Genomic DNA, 23,656 nt, shown 5'->3' with positions numbered 1-23,656 from the left:
ACATAAAGAGTAAAAACGGAACTATGTTAATAAGGCTACGCTGTCTGTCTGCCCAACAGTCTGTAACAAGTTTAAATCTCATATGTGTTATATTAATTTTTTTTTGCCGATAAAAAAAAGTAATGTTATCCAAGATCAAGGAAATGCAATGTCATAAGTTTGCTGTGGGACAATTTTCCTGCGAAATTTTTTTTTTAGCCTATTTTGTGCGGAATCCTAAGCGTCGCGAGTCCGACTCACATTGGACCGGAATTTTTTGTCCAATTCCAAACACTGCCTCAGGTCACTAGTTTGTAAAGTAGGAGGTAGATGTGTAGATCCGGATTTGAAGATGTTACCGACATTTTTTGGTTATTAATAATGAATATATAGTTTTTGTGCAACTTTTAATGTTGTGTATGCTAATTTATATACTGGTTTCGCTTGCTCTTAAGCGGTTTGTTTGGTGCTCGTACGCGATCCTATTAAATAATTATGATATATTATAGCAAATTAATGCGGTGTTGTAAATTAAAATAATAAGCACCTTTTTGTTAATAATAAAATTGAAATAAGAATGTCATAAAAATAGATTTGGCGTCATCCAGTGGCATATATAGGGTGTTACAAAATTAAATTTTTGAAGAAGTCTGCGATTTTTCAACATGATAATTTTGTAACAGATATGTTGCGGGAGGTATCACATCTCAACGTACAGACGGACATAATATTCCTTTTACCGAGTAACATTTTACGTTTATAAAAGCTAGAGCATTTTAGGAAGAGAAAACAAAACACGATAGACAACAGTGTGAAGAAAATTGTGCCTTCGTGTTACAAATTTAATAGCAGTCTATAAATAGGGTTGCCTCTATCGCAGAGGGACTACCAACACGTCTTGGACTAATACAGACACGATGGTGGAAGCGAGACGCCGCGCTATACAGCGTATCGTGTCATCTCGCTTCCACTTCTGTTCACTTGCTAATGCTTGTACTTTTAAAGGCAGCTCCCAGGTTAAGTGGAGCTGTGTTACAAAACTGTTTGTTTATGCGCAGCGCCGTTAGGTGAGCGACAACCCTGAAATTCGATATGGTTTTAAAACGAAGGCGTGGAATCAATTTATTTTTTCCCCTTAGATTTTTTTCTTGGAATTAAGTTATAAAATTTAATAAGGTTTGGTTTACGAATTATGTGGGTCAAGTTAGATTTTTTAATATCCTTTTTTGGGGTAAATTTAAATTTCTTAAGATTAATGTATTTTTAGCTAGATAAATTGACACGGTTTTATATATAACTATTGAGATTCAATCCACAAAAAAGGCAGTAGCTAAAATCCAGGTTATAAGTTTCTTCTTTTATAGACATAGATTTCTAGCCGCAAATTTTCTTTTTTTTCTAGTATTAATACAAAATTATTCATTTCCCTTTAATTGAAAAGTTCATATTTGCGTTAATGTAAACATCAGTAAGAATACAATTTTGCATTTCCAAACTGTGAGTGAAAACCCTCCTGTTTTTTATCTATACTTCTATATATACTAATATATAAAGCTGAAGAGTTTGTTTGTTTGTTTGAACGCGCTAATCTCAGGAACTACTGGTCCAAATTGAAAAAAATATTTTTGTGTTGAATAGACCATTCATCGAGGAAGGCTTAAGGCTATAAACCATCACGCTGCGACTAATAGGAGCGAAGATACAATGGAAAATGTGAAAAAATCAGGGCAGGTATAAATCATAACTTATATCTTCTACCCACGGGGACGAAGTCGCGGGCAACAGCTAGTGGTGGAAACGAAAATAAATGCTTATACAGACTTACTAAAGACAGTTGATTAGGTTACCTTTCCTTTAATATATAGCCAAAGCATAAGGAAACATCATGATAAATCCTGCGATACAATAGAACATACATCTTTGGAAATGATATACAATACTCAACCTTATCTGAATAGGAATAAGTGCGAGATTAGTGAGTTTATGATATAATATCTGTGTTAATGTAAGGTCAACAGAAGTTGTTTGATACAATTCGATGTTCAAAATAACTGTACTTAATTAAATTCAATATACTGTTATTACTCTATTAGGTAAGAAAAAAAAGACTTGACTGTTAGTAAATTTAAAAAGCTAACTCGACTACACGGTTAGCCAAGTGGGTCGCGGGTTCGATCCCCGCGTAGGACAAGCATTTGCCATTTGTGGATCACACAAATGGTTGTTCGGAGTCTGGGTGTCATTGTGCATGAGATTTGTATGTTTGTGGAAACCCCCGCGACACAAGGATTAAATTCCTTAGTGCGGGAGTCTTTTAAAAAAAAAATCCCACGCTAAGGAGTAATTCAAGTCACATGTAACAGACACCCAGTCTTACAACAATTCATGCATCACACACATGCTCAACACTCAATACTTGATTTTCCCATAGTATACAATTTAAATTTAATAGATGATAGCCTATAATTGAGAACAGCATGGACCCTGTCGCGCTCAGCAATGCTTGTCCTACGTGGGCATCGAACCCATCACGTCACAAAGTAGGTTATGCTTGCTGAACGACCCGATTCGGCTACCAGTCGGCATACAGACAAGTTAGAACTTAATATCATTGGTCTAGCCTTTTCTCAACTATGTTGGGGTCGGCTACCAGTCCGACCGGTTTCAGCTAAGTACCAGTGTTTTACAAGGAGCGACTGCCTATCTGACTTCCTCAACCCAGTTACCTGGGCAACACGATACCCCTTGGTTAGACTGGCTGTCAGACTTTTTCAAGCTTCTGACCACCTGTAACGACTGTCAAAGATGTAGGAATAGCAGCCGGGACCCACAATTTAACGTGCCTTCCGAAACATGGAGGAACTCGTTATGACAAAGGTGGTCACACTTCTACGGACCAACCGCGTCAAGCATAGCTTAACCTGTGATCGAATAACTTATGCGGTTATAGCTTAGCCACGAGCTCCTCGCATTATTAAGTTAGAACTTAATAATGCGTCCAATTGTTGCTCTAGACTAATATCTCTTCCTATATAAAAAAGGTTTGAAAATTGACCACCACATCACACTGTTAGAACATACCTACTAATAATGAATATTGTAAATCGGGTCATGATAACCTACTTCTTTTGCTGGCTGTCCCTACTTATAAGTTAAGGAAATCTTTGGATATCCAAAAGAAATGGATTATCTTGGTAAAAGTGTAAAGATTTGGAAATGAGGAAAATACATAATATACAACCTTGCAACGCACCTGTAGGTACTAGATATGTTTTGGTACTTTAAAAAGGTAAACAATCTAGGTGCATTTTTATTCAAAAATTAAAATAAATAACCAAGTGATATTTCTTAGTGGTAGTTATTTATTTATTTAGGTTTAAAAAACTTATCATTTTATATTTTTGAAAAATCATTTCATTTGTTTTTATGATTCTATCTCCTTTGTCTATCTGCCTGTTACCAATCTATATTTTATGGATAGTAATTATAGCTATGTAATATCTAGTTGATATTTTTCCAATAGAACAAAATACAGTCAACAGGGTTACTGATGCTTGGAGAAAATCTCGAATCCCTAAGTTTCTAGACATTAAAATTTCATGCCTTTTAAACGAACAGTAACATCTACATAATGCTATGTTTTACGAGCGTCCTAGGACATTCCAGTAATCCGTTTTTCCGATTATCCGTCGTCATCCAACGTTCATACATAATTAAACAATCCGTAGTGTTGTTCATAGATATTTTTCTGTTCCAACACTGCTAGATGTCTTTGTATATGTGCACTTAATGTTTGTGAAACCCTTCGCGACGCAAGGATTAAATCACTTACAGCGGGAGTCGTTGAGAAAGTATGTTTTCAATTGTAAGCACGGGAATACTTTATTCATCCTGTGAAAATATGAATGTTCTGAACGGAATTTGTTTAATTAAAACTTGAAAAGCAAATTACAGGGCTAAGTATTTTCATTACTTTGCTCTACAAACTGGTCACTAGCGACTTTTGAGAGATTAAAGTGGTGAAAGAGTGGGAGGTCTTCGCCTAGACATAGAAATAGCGGCTAGAAACAAGTCCGGCTAGAAATAGTTGTAGGAAACTTAAGAAACAACGAAATAAAGTCTTACTTATTTATAGGTAGTAGAGCAGTATTAAACTTACTTACTTAATTTAAAATACTAATCCCTAGTAACGTAATGAAGTAATTAATTATTTTATCTTCCTGAGAGATCATTTTCGATTCGTAGTGTGCGGGCCCGAGGGCAACAGCTAGTTGTGAACAAAAATGCTCATAATTTAAAATTCTTCTTTTTGGAATGCGACAATTTGACAGTTGGCTGACCTGACGCGTTCAGAAATTAGCACACTTATAAAATATTTATCAAATTTGACATTTGTATGATGGAGTTCCATTTTCAAACAATTGGCTTTTATGTTATAGCCTCCAAGGAACCGAACAATGATTTTCTTTTTTTTTTGTAAATTCGTTTGTTTTTTTTTTATACGTTTCTATCTATTGTAGATGGTATTCGTGTAATGGGGCTTTGATTAATCGTAATATTTGTGTCAAATCCTTATAATAGTAACTGAATGAGAATTAAAAATAACAAGTAGACTCATCATAAATACGGTTTTACGGCTATGAAGCTAGCTAGCTAGTAGCTAACCTTGACAAAAATAAATAAATAGTTACTATTCTATACACATGCATGTATTTTAATTACCTTTGCAGTTAAATCACAATTCCTTTCAAAAACGTAATATTTTATTCTGAATCAACAATAGCTCAACCTAGATTGTTCTGAGTTAGTCTTGAAATTACGCTAGCACTAATACGTTTAAAATTGACGCAACAGAAAAAAGGCAGAACTTTAATTGCACCCAGTTTCTAGGTATTCATCAGTGCTAATGGATCAAAGAATAAAAATCTTTGACCTCAATACTGGTTTTTAAGAAATAATCCTTTGTTTAGGTTTCTGTTTATACGCGACTTTTGTAACCGAATGAGGTATCGATTTTATTGAAACTAGCTAGAATTAGAAAAACGTTAACCCATCTTACATAATAATTACACCAAAATGGGATTTCGTCCCAAATTATTATAGTAACTATCGTGAGAATGATTCATTGTTAAATGATGCTACGGTTTACTCACGCGTATTTATCGGGGTAGCCCGACTAGTTTCGGATGAACCGTAGTCCTTAACCATGAGCTGGACACGAGGTATCGGGCGGGAGCCGGGTTTGTCCGAAACTAGTCGGGCAACCCCGATAAATACGCGTGAGTAAAGCGTTGCATCATTTAATGCTAGAATAACGTTTTTACGCATTTTACATAATAATTACAGCAAAACGGGCTTTCGTCACTAATTTCGTTGATTTTACAGATTTGTTTTGTTTGTCTTTGTTGATATGTTAACAAATCTTTAAAGTTTTATAGCCCCACTTTCCGGTTTTCAATCAAGCTGTAATTTTGCATACATGTATGTTGCGTGACAAGCCTGTATTATGGTGACATGGTGTTGAAAGATGGCTATAAGAAGTCCGCGGTAATACGACAAAACCGAACGAGTTTGGGTTATTTTGAATTGTCTTTACGATTACTTTGATACGAAAGCAAGAAAGCAAGCAAAATCGTAGGTATATAAATATTTTTTTTATTCTTGTTTTGCTTGCAGTTATAAAAATCCAATGGTTTAGACGAAACATAAGTAACTGATTTTTGAATTTGACAGGGATCAAGATGTCTTTTTATTTTTTATTGATATGTAAGATTAGTTTAAATTCGTTTTAAAATATAAATATAAGGTGAAGATTTTTAGGTATGAGATATTATTTAAATATTGTATTAATACTGACAACTTCTGGAGTAAAGTAGTGTTCAAAATGTTTCTTAAGCAACTGCAAATGTATTCAACAACCTTCAAGTTAACTTCATGTCAATAGTTTTCATCTTATGAAAAAGTTTTCATTGTTACAAACTCCTTGGAACTTTGGCATACCTAAACAGCGAACGAACTAAACTGTAAGCACGAGTAGTTTATTACACTTTCCTTAATGTCTTCCTGGTTGAGTGTCAGTTAGGAAGCTAAAACGTCAAATTATTTGATTTAAAACGTGTTCAGAAACAGCTAAAACTATATATTTAGCCTGTAAGTGATTAGCTAATTAGAGCTTTACTTTTTAACTGCCTTTTAAAATGGAGGAGATTGTCAATCCGTCAGAATTTTGTATTTTTTTTATTAACTCAGAACTTCGAATTGGATGATCCGATTTTGTTGATTATTTTCTCATTTAAGGTGAAATAGCTGTCATTTGGTGCCATAAGTCAGTTGTATGTTTGTGCTGTTAAAACAATATTATAACAGTCAAAGTTTAACTTCACACTTGCAAAGCACGTGACGACATAAAATTAGCTCGACGTATTAAATTAATATCGCAAGCCGAGGTAAAGCCGTGGGCAGAAGTTGTCCTTTAATAATACCTGGGACACGTAGGAAATCTGGGAAATAAGGTTAACAAAAGTTCCCAGTTATTCCCGTAAGCGATTATTGAATAACAAACTTTTCTTCGGTATTAACTGAGCCAGGCCTTTACTATGAAGTCTTACAACAACATTCCCGCCGTTGTGCGAGCAAGATGTCACTCTAAACTCCGCATCGCGCTCTCTCGCTCTTGCCACAGCAACAGTCGTTATTACAGATCTCGTGGTACGAGGTTACTGCGTAAAAATGGATTTCTCAGTTTACACAAAAAGGACTGTTAATTAAATTTTACGAATCGAAAAGTAAATATAAGAATTGTGCTTTATATTTTGTGAGAATACTTTATTAAGATATTCGGAATTCGGTTATGAATTTAAAACGAAAACATATTTTATAACGACACACCGATTTCTTAAAAAATAAATACTGAAATGTTCGATATTGATGGGAAAAGCAATACCACTTTAAGTAGTTAGTCTAAAATAATCTAAACAATAATATAGGTAATTCACATCCTGCGCTTACCAAAGTATACAAATCGTTGGACGACTGTATGATTTTAAGTGATGAAATTAAGTCAAGTTGATCAAGATGCGATGTATCATCAAATATTTTGACAAACTGTTTATTATGAACCTAATTTAACTTCACATTGTATATTTACTCATCCATGTTTATAAATTTCAAAGCGATTTGCAATGCACGCTACTGTATCATTAAACGCACTGGCAGCGAAATTCGATTCGCAACATTTGCTATTATACATCTAATTAGTCATTCTAATTAAAATGGGCCGGCGTATCATTTAGTATTTGTCCGGTATAAAGCTATATCCCGAATCGCGTCGCTTCATTTTGTGGAATTTTGTAGCTGATAAAGGCGTGGTCAAAGGGAAACTATCCCGTCACTATTTAATGTGTTTTGGTGGGTTTATTAACGCTTAGTATAATATATTTTTTTATATTCGAAACATCAAGCCTGTGTGTTGTACTTGTTTTTCAACCAACTTCATAAATTAAGATCTTCTCAATTCATCTGTTTTTTTTTCAGAACTTTTGACTAGATGAACAGCTTTTGTCAATTCTTTTTTTATCTGTGAAATAGCTGTTCTTGGTTTCATAAAGATTACTTACATAATGTTTGACTCAGCAGTTTTTTATTTGAAGTCGCTTGTGTTTTTTGGTTGTTAAAACAATGTTATACTATTTTCGGCGCATAATATATTTAATAATCATTTAAAATAAGTCCTTGGGTACATCAGGGTCATGTCACAACGTTCAATTGTGCGCGTACCTATGTCAAATACTTATTCCGTTTTCCAAATTTCGTTTGGACGTCCGACTTCCTACAGACGTCTCAAGGTTGTGTTGTTGTTCATTTTTGTGCCTTACGAGTTTCAACCGACTTGTCATTTGGTCCCCTAATTTCATCTAGTTTGGCACAGTAGTTTTTAGTTGAAAATGGTTTTACAATTTTATTCTTGAAACATTTTCTATTCCATACTCAATCATTTAAAGCTAACTAGGTTCAAATCGGAAATGATACCACGGAACGTAAAATCAGGATTAAAACTATCCCATGTGTTAATCCAGGTTATAAACTTATCTTTCTTACTATTTTAGTTTTTGCATAAAAGTGCATGCAAACTTTCACTTTTATAATACTTATATTAGTTGGGTATTCTTTTGTTTCTAGTCAAGCACTTTTGCAGCGACTTCGTAAGCAAGGAAAACCAACATTCATTATAGTTTTCCTAAATTCAGATTCCATAATACGACATACTAAGCTTTATTAAATAGATACAACAGTTTAACAAGAACAGTATAACAGACAAACAGACGGACTTGATTTCGCATTTATAATATGAATACCAGACTGTCACATCGAAGTGCCGTTATTGGCAACATCATATGCGTATGCCTTAGTTATGGGACTGTCAAACAACTTGACATGTGCCGGTATGGCGACAGTCCATATGCCTATGCCCTTACCAATGTGCAGTACCGACGGGGTGTAAGACGTGTTCGATTGATTGCTTGGTCGTGTAGCTATGCTGTGGCGATACAACACGCTTTGCTAAGTCTATTACGATGCAAAGCATGCGTGCAGTCATTAAGAAGAAGTAGGATTCAATTACAGTGATAGACAGATAGTTTGTTTGATTTGTATAATTAATTGACTTGCCTGTTGGTCTAGTGATTAGTGGCCCTAACTGCTGTACTGGAGGTTGTGGGTTCGAATCCCATCTTGGGCTAATTTTTGGGTGCTGTGCACGATAATTTGTTCTGTCTGGATTTAGAAATATTATAGTATGTTTATCAGCTGTCTTATACTCATAATATAAGCTTCGCTTAGTTTAAAACTAGGTGGCGCTGTGTCGAAGTTGTGGAATGTGATTATTATTTTTTGTTTTTCATGTCGTTGCTCTTTTAATTTTATAATGGATTTTGCACATCATAGAGTGAGTTACCGAAAATATCCATTCGGCTATCCGTCCAGTAAAATATAATTGGTCACTTTAATATTACCTCAGGTAAAAATTGTCCCCTAATATTAGATGGAACGACATCGACAATACTTCGCACAAAACGTCAGAAATAATTGCAAAACAACAGAACAGCGTACTTAAATTCTAATTTGAAAGGTTTCATTTTACATTAAGTACATTTCCACATTTCGAACTAAATTACAGTGACGGTTACTATGGTTCCGCAGCCATTTTAATTATTTAGAAGTAGTTTGTATAGTTGTGGGATGTATTGACAGACCGGTTGTTTACAATTTGCGGTAAATGTGTGTATTTTAGATCGATTCCCAGTTAGAATTAACGTGGTTTCGCTTGATTACTGTTTTAGGGGACAGATTTCATTTTGTAACAGAGTGTTGCATTGAGTCATAAATGTATTGAATGAAATCATCATGATTATAGCTTTCGCGCGTGACTTTTGCTGTGTGATAATTAAGATAAAGCTTATATTCTGAGAATATAATTAATAGTTTAAAGTGCACGCAACTTCTCCCCGTTTGTGTAAAATTGTTCATTACTGCTCTACGCCTTGAAGTCATAGCGTGTTGTTATACATCCTACATCTTCAACAAATTATAAATCGAACATTAAAATTTCATCAAACTGGGCCAGTAGTTTCAGAGATTAGCGCGTTACGTCTTACATGAGGTTGATAATGGATCAACAAATGTTTATGTCATGCGAAGATCGAATCGGTGTACATCATTTATTAGTGTTTATGGTCATTAGCTCGATGATCTATTGATCTATAGGATCTATCGGCCTAGCCTTTTCCCAACTATGTTGGGGTCGGCTACCAGTCCAACCGGTTACAGCTAAGTACTAGTGTTTTACAAGGAGCGAATGCCTATCTGACCTCCTCAACCCAGTTACCTGGGCAACACGCACACGGTTAGACTGGCTGTCAGACTTTTCAAGCTTCTGACTACTTGTAACGACTGTTAAAGATGTAGGAATAACAAAATCGGCTATCAAAATAATGTGTCAAAATAGTAACCAATTATCATTGAATATGATAAAACCACTGGTTTCAGTTGTGTTTATAATAATCTTAACACGTTAAATATGTGCTTAAGTTTATATCTCGTGTTACTTCGAATAAAGTAGGGAGTATTAGTATAATATAGGGGTCGGTGACCGAATTCACGAGCACGCTACTCCTTGCTTAATCCGATTGAGTGTTCAAAACTAAACGACTTATTCTTGAAGGGAAATTGTTGTATAGTTTCATAGGCTAAAGTTTGGAGTTTTTTTGACCCGAGACGAGCTGTAAACTTTTTAACATTATTTAAAAGGAGACTAAAGAAAATAACATAATTAACGCAAGCCGTCAAAATAACATTTCCAAATCAAAATGGTTTAAACACTATCGAAACGTTGAAATTAATGACTCTGGTTAAGAAAAGTCTTATAAGAAATGGGTTGCCAATAAATATAGAAGTAGTACTCTAGTATATCATAGTCATATGTAGAAAAGGCTCGAAAGAGGTTTTTTTGCCGTGCAGTTTCAGAATATAGGCAATGTGACGAAATTAAAATATTACATGTCTATAGATACCAGCGTAGTTTGTTTAAGTCAATCTTTTCCAAAATTTTTTTTCAGATGTCTAAATGCAAATTATCGTCACATTACTTACTTACATATTAGTGCAATAGCTCCCAATGGATCAGTTCCAACATTTCCATAATTTATTTCAGTACCATCCACTATTCAGTCCATTGGCTACAGGTGCGGGCTACCTCACAAGTGCAGATTACATTTTCTATGAACATCTCACTAATACATTTTTGATAGCCGTTTCAGGCTATGTAACATTCAAAGATATTCTACGTTTTTGAATTCTAAGATGCCTTTAGGTTCGTATTAAGGTATTTAAGTGATGTATTATTGCCATATTTTTAACAAAAAGGCTACATAATTCGGCCGGTATTTTTCTTTCATGTATGTGCACCTACTTTCCTCAAAGCTTAATCCCGATTTTTGTTTATTTGAAATAGTAAATAGGTCACTTTGTATGTTTTAGTTTAAACATTTAATCATGGTTATGCACGTAAATATCCGTTTATCTGCACATTAATTAACGACCTTAAGCAAACCACTTATCTCAAACTTAACATCGCTATCTACTAATAGGGGTCAAAGGCTCGAAGAAAAGAAGCAAATAGTCAGTCAAGGGAAAACCTATTAGCAAAGACATGCAAAAATAGAAAATGTAAGCTAGTAGGGTTACTATAAAAACTCATGAGCGACATCAAGAGAAAAAACAAGCTACATAATCATGAATTCTTAAGTAAGAGATAGCGCAGTAAGCCGTAGTGACCGCGGCCGCGACCGCGACTGCGGTCTCTGTGTCACTGTAGCCCGATGTCACCGTGTCACGTGACACTCCATTAAAGCCGCTCGATCTTAATGGACTAATACCCTGAATGTCACAGCTCGTCACTTGTACCTGCTAATGATGTCACCGTTCTATAGTATTATATTACATTGTTAATTCATGCCTATAATGAGTTTCAAATTGAGTTGGCGACGTCACTCGGAAACGCGGCGATTTGCGTACGCACTGTAATGCTAATCATGTTCAGTCTAATAGGCATTAGTCTCCGTTTTGATGACTAGGATATAGGAAATGTAATTTTGTTACGCAAAACGAACTTTAGTTGAGTTTTAGCTGCGTTGTCGTTTGATCTTTAATCATCCAGGAACAGCCATCATTTTGTACAATTTATTATTGTTGAAAAGATACTATAAACTGATACGTGATAGTCTTTTTGATTTCCTAGTCCAATCACTTTCAAAGGCCTTGAATAAATCTTAAAATAATCAAAATATACAGTGGTCCATTATGTAAACCCACATACAAAAATCTTCATCAAAAATCCCGACCAAATTAGAGCAAATTTGGTCAAACCACCTGAGATTAAAGAAGGAACACCTACATATAAATACACACAGACGAACTTTCACCTTCATAATATTTGTATATATAGGTATTATTACAAATTGGAATGAGGAATTTGATACTTCCAGGATTCCCTTTGACTTACCTAATATTTTGCGAAGAACTCAAATTACACATTTCTAAACTTGAAACTTTTCGCACCTCAAAGCCGGTGTTATCCTCCAACCACAAATAGGCCGATATTACTTAAGGCCAATATACACTTCAGCCTACGCATCTGAAAGGCATGAACTATACCGTCTGACCTTAAGTTCGAGTTCATTGATATTGTTTGTATTTTTTTCAACTTCGCACGTCCAAAGACTTCAAAGATGCTAATTAAGGAGCAATCGATCTGCTCAGCTTTTGGGCTAGTCAGGTCCAATAAAAAGACCATTAAAACGGAAAGTGGAAGTAGCAACTTTTGAATATTATGTAACTAATGTTGATATTAAATTCAAAATAAATGAGGCTAAACCACGTTTCCACCAAAACATCAGGTTTAGCAGAAAGTCTTCAATTCCAATTTCCTAAAAACGATTTCCGCAATCTTAGGTGTGTGAATCCAGCATAAATTTGAGAACGCGAGAGGACTTGAAGCGAGGCATATGCGAGCACATGCAAGGCGTGTTCCCGGCTTTCGATCGAAGCGGATTAAATGTAGAACTGCCTTAAAATGTTTTAAATACAATTTCTGAGGGAACGTCTTACCGCGAGCTTGATCGGAAACTTTGGCCCTGAATAATTTAATGCGTCGTCTTACACTAGCTAAGAGCATAATATATCCACAGAAATATAGATTTTATGGGCTATGTATTAAAAACTTACCCTTACTTAACTAAAGTACACTTTAAACTACGGTCATCAGAAGTTTAGTATGCGAGGTAACACGCTTTTATACTTCGGTAAAAATGCACTTTTACGTTAAAAATTATTTTATCTCGATAGTTTTGACTTATATATTTTTTCATTTTAGTTTTCCTTGTGTAATTATAATTTAAACTAAACTATGAAAGAAAACAGCATGAGGAGGCAGCACACGTTTTTAAAAGTTGTAATCCACGCGTATGGGGTTTAAAACTTCGACACACGCTTTTAAACCAACCACACGACCAAGAAAGAAACGGCTATAAAACTCGTCTCATTAATCCTCTTCGTCTTAACTCATTTTTGTTTTAATGTTAAAGTCAAAATTTCAATCATAGATAATAAAGTGTTTGACTAAGGAAATCAAATAAGTCTAGTCTCACTAGTCCTTCGGGCAAGTTAGATACTTAATTTTTATTCTAAGAGTCAATAAAAATCGAAGATAAAACACATCAAATGTGATTTATAAAGTGACCATTGACGTCACTTGTCGGTAAAAAATGTTCTGATAAGTAACTTTACACGAGATTTTAACTTAATAAATCATTTTAGTATTTAAATAAAATACGTAAACGATATTTTTAAGACAACTATTTGAGATATTGGATTTTTGACAAATACCCAATTACGGTTTATTTAATTAAACTGTTAATAACCGTCTAATTTCAATTCATAACTTACAATTTACTCAACATTCAAATCAAGAGTTTATAAATGTTTTATAGACTTAGGTTCCAGTTCATTTTGCCCTTAATTAGTTAATTAGGTGCACAAAGCGATTTATTTTGAATAATTTATGAACTCCGAGTACCTAATCAAACTACATACAGTACGTGTAGTTTCACTGCTTTTGTTTCGTGCGTTATTTAAACTATAATACACGTAGTATGTAATTATAGACCACTTAAACTGATAATATACTTTACGGTTAACCTACTGTTATCATGGTTCATTTATTTCATAGAATAGGATAAATATATCACTTAACACAAAATTTAAATGACATTGTGATTATATTATAAACCCCTCCGCTTAGTCGGCGTTTTCTTACTGAACAAGTGAACTAAGTAAATATAATTCTTTGGAGCGTTCCCCTAAAGATTTAACACGGAAAATATTTTAGGAAACGTTCAAATGATGTATCACCTAATACGAAATAACGGTATACAACATGTTTATTTCCACTGTTGAAAGGGAAATAAGAAAATTCCCCCACAATGGCGGCGAAACGGACCCATTTTGAACTGTCACTTTCGAATTCAAACATTTTTCAAATTGGAATTCCATTTTCGGTTGTTCCGCGCTTTTATTAAGAGCTGTTGTAGTAGGACGGTTGCTTTTGTGGGAGCGAGACAACGCTCTGCGCATTATATAGCACCATCCCGCTTTCACGAATTCAAAAATCGATCTTAAGACTACACCTGTTTGCCACTATAACTCGTGTTATATTGTTAAACCACTTTGAAACGTAGCCAAAGATACGATTCTATCTGTTTGTAAGCATCGGCACCTCTATAAATTTTTAAAACGTCGCCTTTAAACTTTATTTTCAGTTATACAAACTTTCAAAACTTCCAAGCAATATTCGGTTACTCAAATTTAAAACGTTTAAATTTAGATCATATGTATGCCTCTAATGAGCGTCGAACCCGAGGTAGTTATAATCAGGGACCGGCCGGATACTCATTGAAAGGGTTTTTGAAGGGGTTTTTTTAAGCGCTTCAAGAAAAAACCCTATGACATATGTTACACCTTCGAACGGATTACTGGAACCCTGTTCCGAACAGGTTACCCTTTCACTACCCTGTAACACTGTAACAGGGTAACCCACTCCAACCTAAGACAATGTAATATGCACTCTTTATCATAGACATTAGTTTGAAAATAGTATAACCACGAGCGCACGTGACATCTTACCGCCCAGCGGCGCCATTGTTGCATTTACCGAGCGACTTGTAAACATGGAATAAAAATCATTGTGGATATGACCTTACAGTTTAATTTTGCTTGTCGCACATTTCAAACGTTGTGATATATATTTTTCGTGTCTATACTTGTACACCAGGGTCGATAATTTTTAAAACCAAAAAAAAAAATAGTAGGATGAAACCCATTAGAAAAGTAGGGGAATATTATAAAAATGAAAGGAAAAATAATTTACGGGCGATCTGAGGTCCGGAAGGGGGTGGGAGTGACGTTTGAAGAGTAAAAAACGGTTTTTCTCGATTTCCGGCAAAAGTAAAATTCGTATCAAAAAAAGTCAAATGGCAAAGTTGTAGGAAATAAAAGGATCTAAAACTTTTGTGTTTACATTTTTTTCACATAACCTCAAAATTTATGTGAAAGATCCAAAAATCAAGATTGTGGTTTTTTATTTTAATCTTTTTCAAAAATTTATTTTTGTAACGAAATTTGGTGAAAGCTTACTTTTTTGTGTCCCAAATACGCTGTAATTTATTTGATTAAAAATATTTATTTTTTCACCTTATTTTGAATTAATATAAAAAACACTCTAATTTTCAATCGAAAATTCACCCGTCAAATCTTCTCAGAAAATGCAAAAAATGAAAAAAAACTTGATTTTTTTTTAAATTATTATAAATAATTTCATCTAAAAAATTTGATTTGAGGTTTTAGGCTAGGTATATAAAATTACGCTGCAACTAATAGGAGCGAAGATTTAATGGAAAATGCGGCAAATACGGGAAAAATATCAATCTTCGAGGGCTTTCGTTCAAAAATTCCTAACTTATATCTTCTAACCACGCGGACGAAGTCGCGGGCAACAGCTAGTTACCTATATGAAGTTTCGCGCGTAGGTAGTTTGTCCAAGAGGCGCGAGTCGCGGCGCGACGCGTCGGCGATAGAAGAAAATCAGCTGTAGTCTTAGTAAAGCAATGAGGGGCCGCTAGGGTGCAAGTATGCAGCTCAAGTTAAGTGGGTAATTCAGGGTAACACGAATAAAAGCCTTTCGTGAAGGTAACCACTTCAAAGGGTTAAGTTATTGAAGGGGTTAACCCCTTCACGTGGTTACCCTAATGAAGGTGTTAACCATTTCGCTGGGTTTCGAGGATGTAACTCGAACAAAAGGTAACACTGCGATATGAGTTACCCCGTGTACGGGTTACCCTGTCAAACGGCTTAACTCTAAAGTGGGGTTGTCCGGTCCCTGGTTATAATAGTCGCGTGGTGACCATGACCCATAGATACCACGCGACACTCGGTCATCAAAGCTATCGACGTAGAACGTAAAACAAAAAAGATGTTTGATAGATTTTTGTTGGGTTCCGTATCTCAAGGTTAAAATCGGAACCCTATTACTGATGAAACGGATATGTTGTCTGTCTATTCGTCACTAGGTTGTATCTCGATAAACTGAAATAGTTTGGCAGTTATAATGTTCACTGATTTCTGTTGCCGCTAGAGTAACAAAAACTTAAAAACAAAACGAGGTTAAGTAACGTTATTGCGGTCATAGATTTGATGGTGGGCGCAAAAAGTATAAAGGTTTGTTTTTCTTGTTACAAAGTGTGTTTATACTCAAACAATTGATTAATAAATGAAAAACATACATCATATCAGTCAATTATTGAGGAATTCGTGTTTACAAAGAAAATTAAATTCAGTTCGTATATTTTTCAGCGGAATATTCCCGTTAACTAAAGTAAGCTGTTTAAACTGGGAGTTTTAAGTACTTATTAAGTGCTGCTACAATTAATTAAAACTTGTTTTTTAAACTTTGTTGTAATTACAAACTTTCCGTTGGGGCCCGGCTGTACGATCTATCTCTTAGTGCAAATATGCTTGCGGAGAATATTTAGATGCGTATATGATATTTACTTAAGAAGGGAAATTCTCGCATAGTTTTATCAAGCTGTTTTGGGGTCATATTGATTAAGCTATAGGTCTAGGAGTTAGTGGCCCTGACTGTTGTACTGGATACTTGTGGATCCCATAATAGGACATTTTTGTGCAATAAGCACGATAAACTGTTCTCGTATTTAGAAATATACAAGTACCTATGTTTATCAGTTATATAGTACCTACCTCCTCAAAGCACCAGCTTAAAATACGTTATGTGAAAGGTATGACACACTTTTATTCAAATCCGTACCTATTTTTAAACCCCGACGCAAAAAGAGGGGTATTATATTATGAATAGCGACAACACATCGGGCCTAAACACACAGTTTTGTCAAAACTCCACAGTAGCATTGGCCGTCAGAATTCCTATAACAACTGTCAAAAAATAACGTATGACACTCGCCATGATCGATGGTGGGCAATCACCAACGATTTAACGTACTTTCCAAGTCAGTGAACGGTTTTGTGATGTACTAGCTGTTGCCCGCGACTCCGTCCGCGTGGACTTCAGTTTTCAGCGCAGACCACTCGGTTCCGAATGCTGGGATAAAAATAATATAGACTTGATCATCCCCTTAATCCGCCATAAAATCAAGATACCCAAAGACCTCTGTGCACATACTTCATTATTTTAAATAAAAAATACATTTTGAAAGCGTAGGTCTATTAAAAAATAATCATTTACTTTGACCTCACATTACCCTCCCATTCAACCATTTCTTCTAGTTAAAACAAAATAAATCTTTACCAAATGTCATTACAATCGGTTCAGTAGTTCTGGCGTGAAAGTAAAACAGACATACTTTCGCATTTTTAATATCAGTATGGATATACCTCAAGAACTAGCCGTACTACTCTTTGCTACAGCAGAAAATGCATATTCATACTTCCTAGCTATCGCAGTCAGAGGCAAAAACAAAGTCTGTATTGCAAAACAACTAACAACTTGAATTTTGACTTTGTTCGTCTGTTTATTATACAATTGGGGCAAATTTTTGGCAAACTTATCCACATTGTAGCTAACTTGAAACTTGAAGCGAAACAAATGAAAATGCACAACAATGTATATGAAAACATTGGAGTAGAAGGCTAAGGAAAATACTCTACAATACAGTTATTCAATTGTGGTTTTTCCGTCTTCTTGGTTGGGAAAACCACTCAGATATCGCCGCATAGCACCATTAGGTTCAATTAATTACTAAGTGATAATATTATGACACTTTTCTTCTTAATTATGTCAAAAAATTCAAACATTAACGCTGATTAAGAGGCTCAAAAATATAAAATTATTTGTACTTAATTAGAACTACGGCAACAGAAATACACCATCTGTGAAAATTTCTATCTAGTTACAACGTTTTATGAGATACAGCTTGGTGTTAGACAGACGCAGCGGAGCCTTAGTCTAGTCTTAAAGGTTCAGTTTTGGACTACAAAATCCTAGAAAAACAAGAATACAATGATTTTTGCTTTGCTTTTAAAGGATTCAATACAGCTGCAGTAACGTTAGGTCAATGGTTTAGACACGCTGACCTAATTTCAGGGGCAGACGACAGCTGATGCATCAGAGCTTTTGCGCTAACACTTTAGCTAATACCGGTTGAAACGGATCTGTACGACTCGCGTGGATATTGGGAGTCTATTATTACATTTTTGATTTTAGACCCAGTTCAGATATCACAGAAAGCCACAGGGGTTCGCAAATAGAAGAAGAGACGTCTGTGCTTCTGGTGAGAGTTAGGATTGCTGGACTAAAAGATGTTGGGCCAATTTGCAACCTAAAACCAAGTTCCGAGATACACTTCTTTCAACGCCTTTTTTGCCTTCATTGTCTCAGGTTTAAAGGATGTAGGTATAAGATAATGATACATATAGGTACAATTGAGAAGACTAGACAATTTCAATATTCAATACAGTATTTGCATTTTTATAGTAACAATAGTGAGAATTATTCATTATTAATTGCAGCTCATGATTAAAGACTTCGGTTTTGTCCGAAACCAGTCTGACAATTCCGATAAATATGCGTGAGTATTGCATTATTTTTTTTAGTTTAAATCGGAGACATTAGGTTACTATGATAACAGTACTAAAAATAATAAACAACAAATTTTGTGTTTGGAACAGAATCCGTATTGAGTGGCGAAAACAACCTGACAATACACAAAAAAAAACCCTTTACAATATAAAAAGAACTCCAAACGAAATACGAAAATCACGAACAGGGAATATTTTCCAGGCAAGTTATCGCGCTGGAAATATTAAAAAATAAAATCTTTCTTCGTTTGATAAAAATAATAAAGTGTAAAATTTAAAGTTGCCTTCAGTCGACCGGCCATCGCCGATGTGAATGGAGGCCGATGGCGAAAGCGAAGATAACGCCTCTCTGAATAAAAGATAAAACTTTATCTTCAAAATACTTCAAAATGTTGAAAATCTCCGCCATTTGTTATACGCTCCTACATAGGTATCATAATTTCACTGAAAGCATAATTATGCAGAATGGAACTAAAAGATTTTCGTCGTGAGTCCAGGTATAATGAATAATTTATGGCTAAGAGTTGTCGGCTTTCTACATATACTTAGTCTTACTTGGTATTTCCTAGGCCTAATTTATGATATTACTAGATGTCGCTCGCTCATATGCCTGAATATTTGTTATAGCCTCAAATACTTTAATTTAAGAAATTCGGATTAGAACTTTTGTGTTAATCCAACGTGGTGTCAGCTAACTCTATAAAGATTTTCATCGAAATTGGTCCAACCGTTTAGGCGTGAGGAGATAACAAACGTACAGAACACACTCGCGTACTTTCGCATTAATCATATAAGTGTGATAATACCAACCTGGATTCGCACAGCTGGACACTGAAAGCTTTCTTTTAGGGAAGATTTGACCATTGATCAGCACAATATTAAATTACTACCTATATAATATCATCAACCAGTATAGATCGCATTAATTTTAGTGACATAATGTTTAAGTCCATAAACAACTGGTAGTGTCTAGACTTTAAATAATACCTATTAAAAACTGGTTTATTTCAATAATTTGTTAATTTAAAATCAATAAATCGATTTCGTATAATATACATCTTTCTAAAGCACTTTATTTTATTCTATAACTTTACAACGGTTCTACTACAAATTGCTAATGTGACACCAGTGTATATTACAAGCCTAATTTAGTATCTTCTTTTAACGTACACCTACATAATAAATTGGTGTCTAAAAGTGCTTAATTAAAAGGCAATTATGTGGTAAAATTGTTTTAAATTACCTTAAAAAGGGTGAGCTCTCGATTCCTCAACTTTTATTAGAAGATAGAATGTTAGATTTTATTGTTTAATTTTAAATTGTGATAAGCAGTGTCCCTGGATAACACTGTAATAAGACCTTACCTTAGTTTAATGATATCAGTACCAAACGTATAGACACATATTAAGTAGTAAAACTACTGCAAAGTATTCCTAAAACAATGTACCTAAACGGTCAACTGTCAAACTAAATTTATCATCACAGAATTTAGTTTCAACATTTCGTAAGCGGTAAAATGTTTTTATGCTAATTAGGGGTAAAAGGAAAATAGAATCACCCATCCGTCCCTCTTTTGTTATTTTGTTTTTTTTTCGGGATGTTGGCATTACCTGGTGTCAGCTGTCAAGTTTGCGTGGACATCAGTGTTTACTCAGGGTTTTATCTGATGCCTGCTCGTGTTTCTAGGATTATATGTATAATATACGTAAGTATATAAATTATTTGTCGGCAACTGGACTTTGTATGCTATTTTTGAAACACAAACATTACAATTTGTTTTTGGTATGACTCTTTTTTTTCGTAGTCCTTTTTTTCCTTAGTATCCATTGCCAGACTATTAAGATATAAACTGATGAATTTGGGATCTGTGTTCTATTGAGCATATTATTGTTTCTTTAAATCTAAATCTAAAAATATTTAGGGCAGGTCCAAAGAGATTGAGATGTGCAGATTTCAATATTTTTACTTTCAATTTAGTAGCCTGGATTTACGCTTGGGTTAAAACTGTAAATCCTTCATCAGTTTTGAAGGCAGAACGTTATTCTGCCTTCACCTTTGGGGAATAAAAGTCTGATAGCCAAGGAGGTTACACCCTATCTCGAACTTTACCAGTTGCACGTAGCGCTCTGAGTGGTGAGCATACAAACTCCAAGAAATACAAACCTACCCTTAATTTCCGCTACGAAGCTTGATTTAGTCGGTAGTTTACTTAATTACCTTATCTCGAAGTTTGATATTTGCTTGATTAATTAACTCATTACGATAAAACAAAATTATTTCAGCAGTCACATTTTAAAGAAATAAAACCTGATTTATCTTTACTCTAAATTTTCATTTCACGAAACAAAAATAAACAATTCCAATTTTGAATTTACTACATAGACAAGACTTGCAAAAAGCACGTTGTATTTTTTAAAAGTCGAAGCAATCCTATGAATACACAATGAGTTAGTCCTAGCCTAACTGTCAGTCAGTCTGTGATATCGACAATAAAGTCCTATGAAACTACTCGAAACTAAGTTAGACATGAAAGAAAATGGAATAACTTCATTCGAACTTGTCATAGCTTTTATCGACCAACTGTTCTGACAAACGAGTTTGAAAATAGAATCGTAAGTCACGGTCAATTTATAAAGCTGCCAGTTTGTATGCCGAAAGGTATTATGCTTATGTATTTGTTTTTTTTTATTTTATTATTGTGTTGTTGTTACTGGCAACTTGGAGACTGTATACGTGTAAATAAATAAGAAAATAATCTCGAACCTCGTGGGGAATACCCTAATCAAAACAGGTTGGGGAAAGAAGATTGCAATTCTTTATTTTTATTAAAATGAAAAAAATATGAAAAATGTTATTTGGTTTTGTTTGTAGGAATATTTAAATACTGACTGTACTTAAATATTTAATAGATATTATCTATACTAATATATAAAGCTGAAGAGTTTGTTTGTTTGAAATTGAAAAATTCTTTTTGTGTTGAATAGACCATTCATCGAGGAAGATTTTAGGCTATATACCATCAGGCTGCGACTAATAGGAGCGAAGATACAATGGAAAATGTGGAAAAAACAGGGAAAATTATTCATCTTCGAGGGCTTTCGTTCAAAAATTCCTAACTTATGTCTTCTAACCACGCGGACGAAGTCGCGGGCAACAGCTAGTTTAATTGTATTTATCATAATCAAGTTTTGCTTGAAGATGTTATTAAATATTAATTATAGAACAGTGTTTTCTCTGCTTATTAATTCCGTTCAGAAATCAAACCTGTAATCCTTACAACAACAGAGAGCTTTGATTTCCGTTCACGTCAAAGAGCTTAATGCCCGTAAAGAATCGTTTAAACAGAATTTTCGGCGAATAATATGTTGCCGTAGCAACAAATTTACAAGTACCTATTTCTAATTTGAGTACAGAGCTATTCTAATAAAATTACGCACATTTATTGTTAAATGGTAAAAGCGAACATAAACCTAATAATGCCTAAACAAATATCCAAAAACGTTGTTCACCGAAACCTGTCGAAATCATAACTTTACAGGTAATTATGTATTTATAATTGCTACACAACTTAACAATATTCAAAGGTCGAAAAATATTACAAAACCACTTACTTACAAATATTTTTTAGTAGCCAAATTGACACCGGCCAAGGTGAACCACACCAATAATTCACAAAGTTTATTCAAACAGAAAAAATGGATTCACAATTCATTCAACAAGAACTGGAAAAAAAAACTAATTTTAGTAATTCCACACACACTCCAATTTAATTGTACGTTTCCACAACGAAAGGCTCACTGGATATATTTTCGCGTTGTATTTAAATTCAGACCGCGACGTTCGTATTTCGTAAAACACGCGTTCGGGTGCGCTGCGCAACACGCGTGCGGCTCCCTCCGTCGTCGCTCTCGGACTGTCCGGCGCGTGAAGCGTGCTTGCAGCCTGCTCAGCCGACTCATTACAGGATGAGGCTATGGAATTGAATGAGACGGCCATTATTTTAATAGATTTGTGGTCCAGATGAGTTTGTGACGGACGAAACCTGTCCCCAGGCGTGTCGGTTTTATTATTTGACTTATTTGCATACCGGAAAGTGGTTGAAGCATAAATAAGGTTTCAGTCAGGATAAAAGGTTATGTGCGAAGTATTTTTATGAGGCTAAGAAAGGTGCGTTACGAGTAATAAACTAACGTTGTAAAGTTTTTCGAATAACATTTTTAGGAATTGGATTTAGAAATATTTAGACGACGAAATGGAGTTGGTTTATAAATCGTGGTGTTTATTACATGTGAGCCACCTCGTGGAGGTTTCAAAGGAGTTCTTACATAATATATCTTACATATAAGAGTTGGCTCTCAAAATGAATGCGAGAATGTAATTCAGGAGGCGAGACCGCAAGCTATTAGCTCGGCTACACAAAATATTCTGTTAATGTTAAAAATTTTATTCGCGTTTCGTTACTCAGAGAGCGAAGTTTTTATTTTCTTAAGTTTCTTGTGAAGGCTGGAATGTTTTCATGAAAGTCTCAGATTTTTTGACAAGACGTTATTGTTTCATAGATTTTTAAAAGGCGTTCCTGAATAGTGGTTTGTTTTGTACTTTTTTGTAGCTTTCAATCTCAATCAAATTGTTCGGTTAAAATGTTTTATTTTAACGAACTAGGTCTTTTTCTTGTTTTCACACAACATTGTTTAGTCTAAAACTAAGCAAAAATTATATTATGAGTATTAGAAAACCAGTATTAAACATAAGTAGGTATATATTTCTAAATACATATATACCTAATAGACATAAATAACACCCAGACACAGAACAAATGATCGCGCTCATTACACAAATATTTATCCTGGGTGGGAATCGAACCCGCGATCTCCGTATAGTAGTCAGGGTCACTTACCACTAGACCAACAGACCAGTCAAGCACATTATTCTTTATGTATAACTAGACCGGTAAAAC

At 34.7% G+C, this 23,656-nt stretch overlaps 1 protein-coding gene across 3 annotated transcripts in view; it reads right to left on the bottom strand.

Moving 5' to 3' along the window:
• Window positions 1–23,436, bottom strand: part of LOC113498465 (hemicentin-2-like) — a 147,043-nt gene extending 123,607 nt beyond the window's left edge. For 2 of the 3 annotated variants that reach the window (XM_026878463.1, XM_026878466.1), the window contains exon 1: window positions 22,315–23,436. The gene's annotated coding sequence lies outside the window, so the exon portion shown is untranslated. Of the gene's footprint in view, window positions 1–22,310 lie in introns of all 3 variants that reach the window. The other variant, XM_026878464.1, reaches the window with a different exon arrangement.
• Between the last annotated feature and the right edge of the window lie 220 nt (window positions 23,437–23,656).

This window comes from Trichoplusia ni, chromosome 11 (genome assembly GCF_003590095.1).
Source record: "Trichoplusia ni isolate ovarian cell line Hi5 chromosome 11, tn1, whole genome shotgun sequence".
NCBI lineage: Eukaryota > Metazoa > Arthropoda > Insecta > Lepidoptera > Noctuidae > Trichoplusia > Trichoplusia ni.
This window is presented reverse-complemented; position numbering and strand designations above follow the sequence as displayed.